A 15,692-nucleotide genomic window follows, 5' to 3' on the forward strand; every position below is an offset into this window, starting at 1 on the left:
ATATCAAGAAGAATTAATTGGGTAATGAGATAAATATTTTATGAATATACGGAGTTGTATAAAAATCATATCATAAGTGTTTCATAAATTCATATCATCACATGAAGGAATATAAAAAAAAAATGATGATGAGATATTACTTCATGAATACAATAAAATTCATATAGCATATCATGGTTTATTAGAATTAGTCTTTTTTTTTGTGAATAGCAAAAAGAATAGTAGGAGAGCAAGATCTCAATTCATGCATATCAAATATTCAATCATCAAAATCATGATTCATCTAGAAAATTCTCCTCTTTAAATATTCAAAGAGAGAATCATGATGAACAATCTTGATTTATATAAAGTTTCAAAACATAATTATCAAGATCATGAATACTAAAAGACCATGAAACATTTCGACAAATCTCCTTTTAAATAGAAAACAATCTTGATTCATTCAATAGAAAATTCAAATTATAATTACGAGAAATCAAGATCATGATTTCAATAAAAAACATCAAGATTCAAATCATTATTTCAATTTACACATAATAAGAACAATAAATTTGCACTATAGACAATCTCATGTTTTATCATTCAAGTTAGCATATATTTTTGCAATTAGCAAGCTAACAATTTCCTTTTTCTTTTATAACAGTGATTCAATCATATCATACGATAAATATATCATAATTACAAAGGAGTATTGAATCATAAAGAAAATCAATTTATGCATAAAATGTTCCAAGCATCAAGGTACATTTTCGTAAATTGTGGGTATCGAAAAATCAAGAGAAAATAGCTTAATTATTCATTTTGAAAAATGTTCTCTTTGATAAAGCGAGAGAATCATTATTAACAATCTTGATTTACAAAATGAATACTCAAGTTATAATTCCGAGAAATCAAGAGAAACCGTGATTCATTTTAACAAATCTCTTCTTAAATAAATATTGTAAAGAATTCTTAGGAAATCATAGAAAAATAGAATTCATTCAATCCTGTAAGAGAACAAGACATTAATTCATGCATATAAAATCTTGACTTAAGCATAAGAAATCTCAATTTATAAATTTAAAAAAATTAAGATAAAGCTCATTTAAATCATCAAATCAAGATCATTTTCAAGAGATTCACAAAAATGATACAAATAGATTCATTAATTTTCCTTTTTAAAAAATCGATAAAGTCGGAAAAATAATTTTTTTAAGAAGAAACCTTTCCACTTTTTAGTTGTTTTAATTCATGTAATTTATTTCATGCATGTTCTTTTCTTTTATCATGTATCAATGCATCAATGTTTAGGATCGAAAAAATCACAAAAATCATCATGTATAACTTTTAAAATCTCATGCATAAAATCGTCAATTAGAAAAATAAATTTATTATTTCAAAGATCTAAAAGAACACATCCTTGATCTTCGTAGTTCAGAAAAGAGGTCAGACCTCTTGTCATTGTTCTTTCCAACAAAAACTACATCTGTTGTTTCTTATCCAATTAGCCGATCAGTTGGCGTGCTAATTACCCTTTCTCTATGTATACACACCAAGCTATTTTCGGTGAATTACTGCAACAAATGCTCTAATGATGATTCTTGATACTCCTCCTAATCATTACTACTGCATAGCATCTCTAGTGATATTAAGTAATTAATGTTCATGATCAATTCTGCATCTGCTTCGAGGATGATTCTTGATACTCCTATAATAATTACTTGGCTAGCATGCTTCCACCTTTTAAGTCAATGAGTTTCACTGGCTCTCATTTTGTTGGAGAGGTAGGATTTATAAGTATTTTTTAATTCGTTAAGTTGTTTGGAGAACTAGAATTACTAGTACGATACGAAACTAAGTACATGAAACAAATTTTGATATTGAATTTTTGTTTTTCTATAATTATCTCATGCGCCTCATAATTTAACAATTGGTCGGTATGGAAGAAAAACATAAAATTTTAAGTATACCTAAGATTTTCTTAATAGATCTAAAGAGAGTGAAAGAAATTTTTAATGACTTATATGAGAGAATATACAAGGGATTGTAACTCAAAAAGACTTCAAATTTATTTGATGAAAAAATGATTCCTTTTATGAATATAGATAAGGAGTGTCGAACCATATCAATATTAAAATAATTTTTAAAATTTATATCTTATTATTATCTCTATAAATTGTTCCATTGATATCAAGATATTCTCTATATCCCAAAAACTAGTTATTTTTCTTTTAATATTGTGAAGATGAGAGATTAGCAAACTTCTGTTAAGATTGTGGTAGGCCAATCAAGAGACTACTATAAATGAGAACTTGATCAAGCTAATTAAATAAGGGGGCCAAGGAAGCTTATTTGAGAGAGAGAGAGAGAGAGAGAGAGAATTTCATCTTAATAGCACACAGTATTTAATAGATGCAAACACTATATAGAATTTGCTAGTTCTATATAGTTTACAACGCAATAGATTTCACGCCAGCATCTCAACAAAAGAATTGCTAGTTTTAATCTTGTCGCATCAGTATATAGAACTTGGTGGAGCCTTACAAATAAGAAAGGTGGATTGCTTATTATAGTGAACTATCACAATAGATAATATAGGCACAGCCATAATATATAGGAGACTGCTTATTGTATTATTATCATCAGTACAAACTTGGTTACTGATGAGATATTAAATCAAATTTTGTAAGTAGATAAGATTCTGACTTAGATTTACAAGTAGATAGGATTTCTTATTATAATTGGTCAGAGTCAAAGCCTTAAGTCTTTAGACACACAATTAAGAGAAGATATGTGATAAAACAAAACCAAAAAAAAAAAACTTAAGAGATTTGACGTATGAGAGATCCTAAGTTATCATATTTAATATAAAATTTTAATTATTGCTATTGCTCTCTATATGTCACTCCTCTATTATTATCTTTCATATCTATCATATTTGCAGTAGTAATCCGTGACACATAATGTAATCAAATCAAATATTTGAGATTGAGATTTAAATTTTGTTTTCCTTACTTGCCATCATAATTTAGGAAATCTTAATCTACTTCCTTGTTTGTTGATATGAATTAAGGAAATAACTATTAAGTATTCCAAATATGATGATATCATATTTGTTAGTATATTAAATGGAAATAATTTATATTAAATAAATACGAAAATTAAAATTTATTTCCCTTAATAGAGGCTCACCTCCTCCTATTTAAAGGGGAGGGATTTCTCTCCTTCGTTCCTCACCTAGTGGCAGCGGGAGGAACGAGGAGTTACACCCTGTTGACAAGAGAACGAGGAGTTACACGGTAGGTTTCCCTACCTTTCTTAAAAGTTTTAGCTTTTATTTTGATTCTTTAAATGTTAAAAGTTTTATAGTTTGAAAAATGTGTATCAATTCTTTAAATGTCAAATTTTTTGTATTAAAATAATCAGTTAAAGTTTTCATAATATTCTTTGACCCATGATTAAGGTTTTTATGGTAGAATTAAATATGTTAAAAATGTATATGTTTTATATGTATATTTTCTGTATTATAGTTTATCTTTAATCTTATCTGGATTAAAATCTTGTTAGACTAGAATATGTTATCTAAAATCCCTTTTTGATATTCTTTGATCTGAAATTTAAAATATATTATTCTGAATGATTTAAAATATGACTAGAATATGTTGAAATTTTATGTGTTGAAAACATGATTTTTATTTGAATTTAGAAAGCTATTTCCTTGTGTTAAAACTTATCTCCTAGTCCCTCTTTTAATGTCTTATGATTTCTAGTCAAATTGAGAATGTTATTTCTTTGTATTAAAGGTTTTCTCCTCATCTATCTTTTAATGCATTATTATGTTTTCATATATGTTGTTAATGGGTATATGCTATGACTAATCCATGGGCTAGGGCTGGGCTAGTTTTATGTAATGCATGCTCAATCATGTATAATGCACATGACCAGTAGATGGACTGGCTCAATCTAGCCCAATATTATTGTTGAACTTTAGCCCAAATATTGATTGAATTAAACTAGACTTGATTAGTCTAGATCAATTCAGGGTGATTTCGAATTGATTGACTTATTCAAGTTAGTTTAACCTAAATTGAACTTAATCTAGTCTAAATTATACTATTCTAGGGTGGTTCCAGACCAGTTAAATAAGGATTAGAGATCAGTTCAGTTAGGCTCTAGTAAATCGAGTTCAATTGAATCGATTAAACTAGAGTTCAAGTCAATTGAGGGTTAATTTATATTATTTGATATTGATGATTTTTGAAAAAGATGTTTTAAATATGTTATTTCATCCCGAAATGGATATGACCAGTGTGAGATTATATTCCTGCCGAGAGCAGGTAGGGCGATTCCCTTCGGGGATTAGCGGGCCGTTAGACGTGGCGGTTGGACGGTTCCTCCATCCGTTGTTGGGAGGAACGTGTCCCCACTTTGACAGGTGTGGGACACCACTCCATCCGCTATTGGGAGTGTGATATGAGTTTGCCTCCATCCGCTGTTGGGAGAACACAAACTCATCCCGTAGGATAAAGCCTCTCCATCCGCTGTTGGGGGAGTGCTCCTTCGGGTACTTGATATACGCCAATGGGATGATTGATTGAATTTTGATCATGTATTCATCTTGATTTGACTTTTGGGGTTCCTACTCAGCGTTGCTGAAATTTTTTTATTTTTGATTTTCAGAGTAGCCTCCCTCTAGTACTAAATCAGATTCCAGTGGAGAGCGGACCTTCCTCTACCGCTAGGTAGAGCCACTTGGATGACTCTTGAAGTTAACATCACTATGTTTACTTTTCTATTTGTAATTTGATGAATAAATGAATTATAATAAATGGTTATAGATGATGAATAAAGTGATGTTTATTTATTTGGCCTGCGTGAAAATATATGAAAAAAAAAAAAATCTAGGATGTGACATCTTTTTATGGTATCAGAGCATGATCTAGGGCCTGTAGATGTATTAGGTCCCTTGATTGACTTTAACCAATGATTGTCTTTAACCTATTATAGGAGTAATGGAGCCAATTCCAGAGATTAGTGGTCCTGTCACTCGGGGTGCTCATGGTCGCAATGCTACTGGTGTACGCACTCGGAGAGGTGTTCAAACAAACAATAACTTGGAAGCTCCACACATCGTAGAGCAAACCTAGTCCTCCCGTATACCTGTCACTAATTATGGGCCAGCTTCTCCGACTTCGCAGAATGCCCCTCATGCCCCAGCACCCGTCAATGCTCAAGGTGACGTACACGGAGTCCTCAATGCTATTAGAGGATACTTTGAGCGTCAAGAGGAACGAGATGAAATTCCACGGGGTAGGAATAATACTTTAGATCACTTTAAGAGATTGGGACCACCGGTTTTTGAAGGCAAGCCAGATCCAATCTTTGCTGAACGTTGGATTCGTCAAGTGGAAAAGACATTCGAAGCTATCGAATGTAGAGAAAATCAGAAAGTGCCTTTTGCTTCTTTCATTTTGGAAGGGAAGGCAGACACTTGGTGGACCTCAAAAAGGAGGATGTTAGAGGCTGGAGGTAATGTGGTAACTTGGGAGCAGTTTAAAGATGCATTTTATGAGCAGTTCTTTCCTGATTCAGTTCGCTTTGAGAAACAACAAGAGTTCCTTAGCATCCACCAAGGAAATAGAACTGTAATGGAATATGATCATCATTTCATTGAGTTGGCTCAATTCTCTCCACATATTGCTTTTAATGAAAGTCAAAGAGCTCGTCATTTTGAGAGGGGACTTCGATCATCAATTAGAAAGTCTGTTGCAGTACTGATTTTACCAACATATGCTGAAGTGTTAAATCGAGCTTTGGTGGTAGAGAAATTGGATAATGAATTACAACAAGTAAAGGATCGAAAGCGACCTTTTAGTGCTGCACCATTTACGTATGGGGGATCACATTCTGGATCCTCAAAGAAAGGAAAAGGCAAACAGTTCGGGCATCAACAAGCAGGAGCTCTTAGCAATCAAGTGGTTATAAGATGTTATTTCTGTGGGAAGACAGATCATGTTTCCACCTCATGCCCCATAGGACAACGCGTATGTTTTTATTGTCAACAATCGGGGCACATGTCGAAGGATTGCCCACGGAAGCAATATCAACGCCGAGCTCCACCCCAAACAACTGGACAACAATACCTACGACCCAGAGAGGAAGGACATGCAAGAGTCTATGCACTGACTCATCAAGATGCTGAAGCCTCGGGATCTATTATTAAAGGTATCATCACACTCTGTGGTATGCCAGCATCTGTGCTTATTGATTCTGGTTCTACACATTCTTTTATATCACCCTATTTTGCTATGAAATTACATAAGAATCGTGAGACAATGAATAATGCATTAATGGTAGTAACATCGGTTGGAAATTCTTTGATAGTTGATCAGATATATAGAAACTGTGTTATTACTATTGAAAGTCACAATTTGCTAGTAGATCTTATTCTACTAGAATTTCAAGATTTCGACGCTATCTTGGGTATGGACTGGCTTTCAGCATACCATGCAAGTGTCGATTGTTTTCGGAAGACTGTTACTTTCTCACCTCTAGATCAACCACCTTTCAAGTTCATTGGGATTCAAGAAAAGTTCCCTTCTATTATTTCAGCCTTGAGTGCTACCCAACTATTACTGAAGGGATGTCAGGGATACTTGGCCTTTATTTCTGGAGAAGAATCTAAGAAGCCAGTATTAAAGGACATCCCCATTGTACGAGATTTTCCAAATGTTTTTCCTGAAGATCTACTTGCACTGCCACCAAATAGACAGATTGAATTTACAATTGATCTTCTACCTGGTACTGCACCTATTTCTAAACCTCCATATAGAATGGCACCAATTGAGTTGGAGGAGTTAAAGAAACAGATCCAAGAGCTTTTGGACAAGGATTTTATTCGACCTAGTGTATCACCTTGGGGTGCCCCTGTCCTATTTGTGAAGAAGAAAGATGGATCTATGCGACTATGCATTGATTATAGACAACTCAACCAAGTGACCATAAAGAATAAATATCCTCTTCCTCGAATAGATGACCTGTTTGATCAACTTCAAGGTACACAGGTATACTCAAAGATTGATTTGAGATCCGGGTATCATCAACTAAAGATAAGGGAAGGAGACATACAAAAAACTGCCTTTAGAACAAGATATGGTCATTATGAATTCTTAGTAATGCCTTTTGGACTCACAAATGCACCAGCTGCCTTTATGGATCTCATGAATAGAGTATTCCACCCTTATCTCGATAAATTTGTAATTGTGTTTATTGATGATATCTTGATCTACTCCAAAAGCATAGCAGAGCATGAACACCATCTTAAGACAGTTCTGGAAGTCCTAAGGCGAGAGAAACTATATGTCAAGTTAAGTAAGTGTAACTTTTGGCTCAATGAAATTATGTTTCTCGATCATGTAATTTCAAGCGCTGGTATATCTGTTGACCCTCACAAGATTGAAGCTGTGATAAAATGGAAGCAGCCTTCTAATGTTTCAGAGATTAGAAGCTTCTTGGGTTTGGCTGGATACTATAGAAGATTCGTAGAAGGCTTTTCAAAAATAGCAGCACCATTGACCAAGTTGACACAAAAGAACATAAAATTCATGTGGGATGATAAATGTTAACAAAGTTTTCAAGAACTGAAGAAGAAATTAACCAGTGCTCCTATCTTGGTGATTCCTTTCGGGGGAGAAGGTTTTGTAGTGTATAGTGATGCCTCACTACAAGGGCTTGGTTGCGTTCTAATGCAAAACGAGAGGGTAGTTGCTTATGCATCGAGGCAACTAAAGCCTCATGAAAAGAACTATCCTACTCATGACTTAGAGCTAGCAGCTATCATTTTTGCACTAAAAATTTGGAGGCATTATCTATATGGACAGATTTTCGAAATCTTCACAGATCATAAGAGTCTCAAATATATTTTCACACAGAAAGATTTAAATATGAGACAAAGAAGGTGGTTGGACTTTCTAAAGGATTATGATTTTAATATCAACTACCATCCCGGGAAAGCTAATATAGTTGCTGATGCCTTGCACAAATACCTACAGTCTTGTAGCCTATATGAATATTCAAAGGAATTCTATGATAACGGAGTTAGCAGACTTAAAACTTAAACTTTTATCGGAGACAAATAAAGGTTTTCTTGTGTGTTTGATGGCACAATCATTTTTGGTGGAAAAGGTTAAAGAAGGTCAAAAGGAAGATACATATCTTCGAATGATAGTTAAGGAAATAGCTCAAGGATCTAGACCTGAATTCCTCCAAGCCGAAGATGGTTCTATTACATTCCACAATCGACTTTGTGTTCCCGAAAGCTATCCAGTAAAGATGCAATTATTAGAGGAGGCACATAGATCAAAATTTAATATCCATCCCGGGACTACTAAGATGTATCGAGATTTACGCCAAAACTATTGGTGGCGTGGTATGAAGAGAGATATAGCAGAGTTTGTTTCTAAATGTCTGATATGTCAACAGGTGAAGATAGAACATCGAGTACCTGCGGGAAAGTTGCAAAGGATTTCGATTCCTGAATGGAAGTGGGAGCAAGTCACTATGGATTTTGTGACAGGATTACCCAAGACTGTGAAAGGATATGACAGAATTTGGGTAATAGTAGACAGACTTACTAAATCTGCTCACTTCCTTCCTATTAACAAGAAGTATTCATTGGATAAACTAGCAAGCTTATATATTAAGGAAATCATTCGATATCATGGGGTGCCAGTTAGCATTATCTCAGATAGAGATCCAAGATTCACCTCTAAATTTTGGGGAAGTCTACAAAAATCTTTGGGCACACAGTTAAAATTTAGTACAGCTTTTCACCCCCAAACTGATGGCCAATCTGAAAGGACAATACAAACTCTTGAAGATCTCTTAAGAGCATGTGCTTTAGACTTTGGTGGGAGTTGGGATATGCACTTGCATCTAATTGAGTTTTCTTATAATAATAGTTACCACTCTAACATACAGATGGCTCCATTTGAAGCTCTTTATGGAAGAAAGTGCAGATCACCTGTATATTGGGATGAGGTGGGAGAATGGAAGCTTTTGGGGCCTCAATTAATTCAAAAAGATGCTGATAATATTCGAATTATACGCCAAAGATTATTAATAGCTCAAAGTCGTTAGAAAAGTTATGCAGATCGAAGGCGAAGAGATCTAGAGTTCGAAATTGATGAGCACGTCTTCTTAAAGGTGTCGCCAACCAAGGGAGTTATGAGGTTTGGTCAAAGGGGAAAGTTAGCCCCAAGATTTATTGGCCCATTTGAGATCTTACAAAAGGTTGGGCCTGTAGCATACAGATTGGCATTGCCCCCGGCTTTGGCTAGCATCCATGATGTATTCCACGTGTCAATGCTTCGAAGATATATCAGGGATCCATCACATGTCATTTCTTACGAACCTCTACAACTACGAGATGATGCCACTTTTAGAGAACAACCAACCCAGATCTTGGAAAGGAAAGAACATGTTCTAAGGAACAAAATTATACCTTTGGTAAAGATTTGTTGGCAACACCATTCAGACCGAGAGGCAACGTGGGAAAGAGAAGAAGATATGCGAGAGCAGTATCCTCATCTATTCTATTAAGGTAAGCTAAATTTGGGGACCAAATTTCCTATACGAGGGGAGAAATGTAATCAAATCAAATATTTGAGATTGAGATTTAAATTTTGTTTTCCTTACTTGCCATCATAATTTAGGAAATCTTAATCTAATTCCTTGTTTGTTGATATGAATTAAGGAAATAAATATTAAGTATTCCAAATATGATGATATCATATTTGTTAGTATATTAAATGGAAATAATTTATATTAAATAAATATGAAAATTAAAATTTATTTCCCTTAATAGAGGCTCACCTCCTCCTATTTAAAGGGGAGGGATTTTTCTCCTTCGTTCCTCACCTAGTCGAGCCTGGCAGCGGGAGGAACGAGGAGTTACACCCTATTGACAAGAGAACGAGGAGTTACACCCTATTGACAAGAGGTAGGTTTCCCTACCTTTCTTAAAAGTTTTAGCTTTTATTTTGATTCTTTAAATGTTGAAAGTTTTATAGTTTGAAAAATGTGTATCAATTCTTTAAATGTCAAATTTTTGTATTAAAATAATCAGTTAAAGTTTTCATAATATTCTTTGACACATGATTAAGGTTTTTATTGTAGAATTAAATATGTTAAAAATGTATATGTTTTATATGTATATTTTCTGTATTATAGTTTATCTTTAATCTTATCTGGATTAAAATCTTGTTAGACTAGAATATGTTATCTAAAATCCCTTTTTGATATTCTTTGATCTGAAATTTAAAATATATTATTATAAATGATTTAAAATATGACTAGAATATGTTGAAATTTTATGTGTTGAAAACATGATTTTTATTTGAATTTAGAAAGCTATTTCCTTGTGTTATGTTATTAATGGGTATATGCTATGACTAGTCCATGGGCCAGGGCTGGGCTAGTTTTATGTAATGCATGCTCAATCATGTATAATGCACATGACCAGTAGATGGACTGGCTCAATCTAGCCCAATATTATTGTTGAACTTTAGCCCAAATATTGATTGAATTAAACTAGACTTGATTAGTCTAGATCAATTCAGGGTGATTCCGAATTGATTGACTTATTCAAGTTAGTTTAACCTAAATTGAACTTAATCTAGTCTAAATTATACTAGTCTAGGGTGGTTCCAGACCAGTTAAATAAGGATTAGAGATCAGTTCAGTTAGGCTCTAGTAAATCGAGTTCAATTGAATCGATTAAACTAGAGTTCAAGTCAATTGAGGGTTAATTTATATTATTTGATATTGATGATTTTTGAAAAAGATGTTTTAAATATGTTATTTCATCCCGAAATGGATATGACCAGTGTGAGATTATATTCCTGCCGAGAGCAGGTAGGGCGATTCCCTTCGGGGATTAGCGGGCCGTTAGACGTGGCGACTGGACGGTTCCTCCATCCGCTGTTGGGAGGAACGTGTCCCCACTTTGGCGGGTGTGGGACACCACTCCATCCGCTGTTGGGAGTGTGATATGAGTTTGCCTTCATCCGCTGTTGGGAGAACACAAACTCATCCCGTAGGATAAAGCCTCTCCATCCGCTGTTGGGGGAGTGCTTCTTCGGGTACTTGATATACGCCAATGGGATGATTGATTGAATTTTGATCATGTATTCATTTTGATTTGACTTTTGGGGTTCCTACTCAGCGTTGCTGGTTTTTTTTTTATTTTTAATTTTCAGAGCAGCCTCCCTCTAGTACTAAATCGGATTCTAGTGGAGAGCGGACCTTCCTCTACCGCTAGGTAGAGCCACTTGGATGACTCTTGAAGTTAACATCACTATGTTTACTTTTCTATTTGTAATTTGATGAATAAATGAATTGTAATAAATGGTTATAGATGATGAATAAAGTGATGTTTATTTATTTGGCCTACGTGAAAATATATGAAAAAAAAAAAAATCCAGGATGTGACACATAATAATCAACAATATTTGCAGTAGTAATCCGTGGGTGCAGCAGAAAGCTAAGTGGCAGCATTTTGAAGGCACTTGAAACTGTAGCTGACTCCATCTTTGTGATCAAACCTAATAATGATGGAGAAGAACTGATGATTATTATGAGAGATGCAATGCTGGAATCATGTGTAGATGAGGAAAAATTTATTTTAGTTTATTATTGCAAAAGATTATACCTAACATATATTTGATAAAGCCACTCCAACGGAATGGCTTAGAAATATGATGAAGACATACTTATTAGGATTAATATATATCATATTGGACATTGATTCAACCTAAAGCTTAAGCTTTTGAATGTATGTCAAACTATATATATATATATATATATATATATATATATCTTCTTGTATGTTACATATATGAATATTTTTAATAACACTTAGAGATGTGAGTTCATAATGTATTAATTTTTTAACCACTTATTTGATGAGAGAATATTCATTTTTGTTGATGTAATATGTCTAAAAGTTGACATCACATCTCGAGCCGCAATTGATCAAACCAAAACCAAAAACACCAATTCACAGTTAAAACCACTTTTTGTGATTACAAATAATACACTCAGATATGCATAGGAAATGCTTACTTGAATATGTACAGATCTACACTCGTGAACTAAAAACATTGTGGATAGAGCTGCATCAATCACTACTATACTTAAAAGACGTTCGGATGTGTGGTGTGAATATTTTAATTAAAAATTGAGAAAGAGAATGATAAAGAATTTAATGTATTATTTGTTTTCAAATTTGACTTGGTCAAGTTTATTACTATCTTGAATTGAATATATATATAGGACGTAATAAGGTTGTTTGGAAATGATTATGATACTTTGTCGACGTAAGCGAGATAGTAGATTCAACATACACACACAAAATGTACTATAATATTTCGGGACTGAGGGAAGCGTAGTAATTCTCTAAAGAGAAAATGTTATTCTTACTGCAGCGATGACAGCATACCAGCGGTGTCTGATGCAGATTGACGGTGAGAACCAGTAGGGAAGTAGGGGAAGTCTGCGATGGGATGAAGTCCCTCGACGGTGGGTTGAAGTCTGCAAGAACCAGTAGGAAAATAAAGGGTGAAGTCACCGAGCAGAGACCGAGCAACAACGATCCACAGAAAAAAGATATTACTATCATCGAATAACGACAATGGGAAAGTCTTACTCGAGGTAAGTGGAGCTATGATAACGTGAAGAATTGAGATGTTGTGAAAGAGATTATTTTTATTTGTTAAGATGATAGGTATTTATATAGGTATTGACTAAGAGATTTCTCTCGATCAATCACTCAAATCTATCAATCACACAAATTTCATAATTAAATCAGTTATTCTTTTGTTCAGTGTTACATGCTGTGGAGAAGTCAAGATTGCCGATACTGAAAGTTGATGCAACCTGATCTTATATGAACACTTGTAAGCTGAAGTATTTCTTGAAAGCAAATATATATATATATATATATATATAGTAAACTTGGCAGTGGAGCTGACATAAGAGATGAACTAATTGTTCATGCCACTCTATCTTGTGGATTATGGACCAGCTGTTAACTATTCAGCATTCATCAGACAGCCTGATATGAGGAGCATGACATGTAGGCAGTTGCGGACATATCATGTCCTCATCCGGTCAACATGTCAAGTAAGACTGGATGTTGACGAAGGTGTCGACTCAATCAGTCCCATGAAGTCAGTCTATACAGTATTGATGAGAAAGTTAACTTGACAAAGTTATTACTTTATAACGGTAATCCTGATATGATTTGATTCATCATCATATGATTCATTGATAATTATTTTTGATGAATCATGATAATTATTTTTGATATTTATCAAGATCTTAATCCAACAATCATTATGAAGTGTGTTCATAATGAAGTTCCTAACTCGGATGCATTCCTTAACTTTAGTATTTGATCGAATCCATCGAACCTTTATATATTAAATATTCACCAGCTGTTGAATATTAAGCAAAACCTTTTCTTCAAGAATACTTTGTTTCAAGATGTTTGACCATGTCAGCCAATGGACTTACTTCACATTATGTAATTTTCTCGGTTTATATCAGTTGCTGAATGAAAGTGACACACTAATTCTCCCCACGAGGAGTGAGAGCTCCATCATCCTAACACTTCGTCAATGGCGTCTTCTGTGTAGTTGGTGGTGTTCTACTAAAATTCACGTTTTAAATTGTTATGTTTGATAAGAAAATGACTTTAGTATTAATTAAAACAATGCCTTTCACAACATGACACTCTTATTTTTATTTTAATTAATAAAGTTGCTAAAGACTGCGATGTGTCGAACTGATACATGTACTTAACAACAAAGAAAAAAGGAAAAAAAATCCTCTATGTTGTGTGTTCATATGTCTATCCGATAAAGTTTTATATTTAAATTATTAATTTGAAAGTGATATACTTACTAAAGACTCTAAGATTTGATATCTCATTCGATAAATTTTACACCTTAAAAAATAGTAATGTACCAAATCCACTCATCCTTATGTTGTGGATTCAAATTCTCATCAGATATTTTTTTATAAGGTATAGTTAGCTTAACTCATATAGATGAGATCATTGCAATGATCGGATCAAGTCCTATTTTCACCATTTATCATTTATAAAAAAAATATCAAACAAAAGAATTGTTGGCACTCGATGTTTAACAATTAAAAATGGAGATAGTATCTTATACAGTACTCAACGATGGAAAATTACAGGAGTTGGATTTGTTATAACCATGGATCATTCAGGGCTCCATTCTGAACATATTGTCCTTTTTCTTATTGACAACTGGAAACATACAACCGAATCAATGAGAAATTTCACTTATGAATCTTAGAAACACAAAAATTTCACTTACGTCAAACTATACTCTTATGTATTGAATGGGTGACCAGTAATCCTGAAAGCTTAAGTGAAGGAAATTTGAATGTGTGGAGAATGACAAAGAATTTAAGTTTGATCTGCTTTGATACCATCTAAGAATTGATTGGATGACAAGTAATTCCAAAATGTTTGAAAAGCACTAAGAATAAACTTTATCATGTATTTCATTAATGATTAATTATGAATCTCTTTTATATGAGTTGTCGATCGTGTTTCTTTTTCCTTCTAATTCTTCTTCTTGATCGTATTAATAGAGAACTAAATGGGTTTATTTTTTATTGAAGTTAGAATCTATCAAAATAAAGAAGGAATAGTATATTGTAGGGGCTTTTATACGGGTTGAGTTCTTCCCTACAAAATTGTAGGAGCTTTTTTATTGAAGTTAGGATACATCAAAATAAAGAAGTAAAATAAAGTTTCAATCTCAACCTAAAATATAACAAGCTTTAGAAACGTCATCTCAAACTTATTATTTTCTGTGTTATTTATAAAATAAAGTTTCAAATTCTCATTCTAAAATAATTGAATTAGGATACCATCATCAATATTATGTTTTAGGTATAAAACTTATACCATGATATCACATATCAAATTTAGAAGGTGAGATATTTTTTAAATGACAAATCAAAAACCCACCTTCATTGGTTATATATATATATATATATATATATATATATATATATATATATATATATATATATATATATATATATATATATATATATATATATATATGAAGTAATAGGGTTATTTGGAAATGATTATGATACTTTGTCAACATAAGTAAGATAATAGATTGAACATACACACACAAAATGTTCTATAATATTTTGATGAATACAAAATTAAATAAAAATTTCTTCTTCATCCCTTAAATCCCAATCTATGTTAATCTAATAGATGATCATGAAATAAAATCATGATATCTCTATTTCCTTATATCCTTAATCTCTATGATTTGAGGATAATCGATTAAGGTTCCTGGAGAATCAATCAATTGCTTGAGAAATTTCTTAGTCACTATTATTGCTTGTAATGATAATGTCATCCACATATATTAATAGATATATAGTATTTCCTTTTTATTATCATAAAAATAACAATGTATTATACTTAGAGTTGATAAAGTTAATTAATATAAAAAATGAGCCAAGTTTAGTATACTAAGCTGTTGGAGCTTGACGAAGTCCATAAATAACTTCTTGTAGTTTATAAATATGGCTTGGATATTGATAGTGGATGAAGCCAAGAGGTTGCTGCATAAAGACATGTTCAGTTAAGG

The sequence above is a fragment of the Musa acuminata genome, unplaced genomic scaffold, assembly GCF_036884655.1.
Source record: "Musa acuminata AAA Group cultivar baxijiao unplaced genomic scaffold, Cavendish_Baxijiao_AAA HiC_scaffold_1139, whole genome shotgun sequence".
Lineage (NCBI taxonomy): Eukaryota > Viridiplantae > Streptophyta > Magnoliopsida > Zingiberales > Musaceae > Musa > Musa acuminata.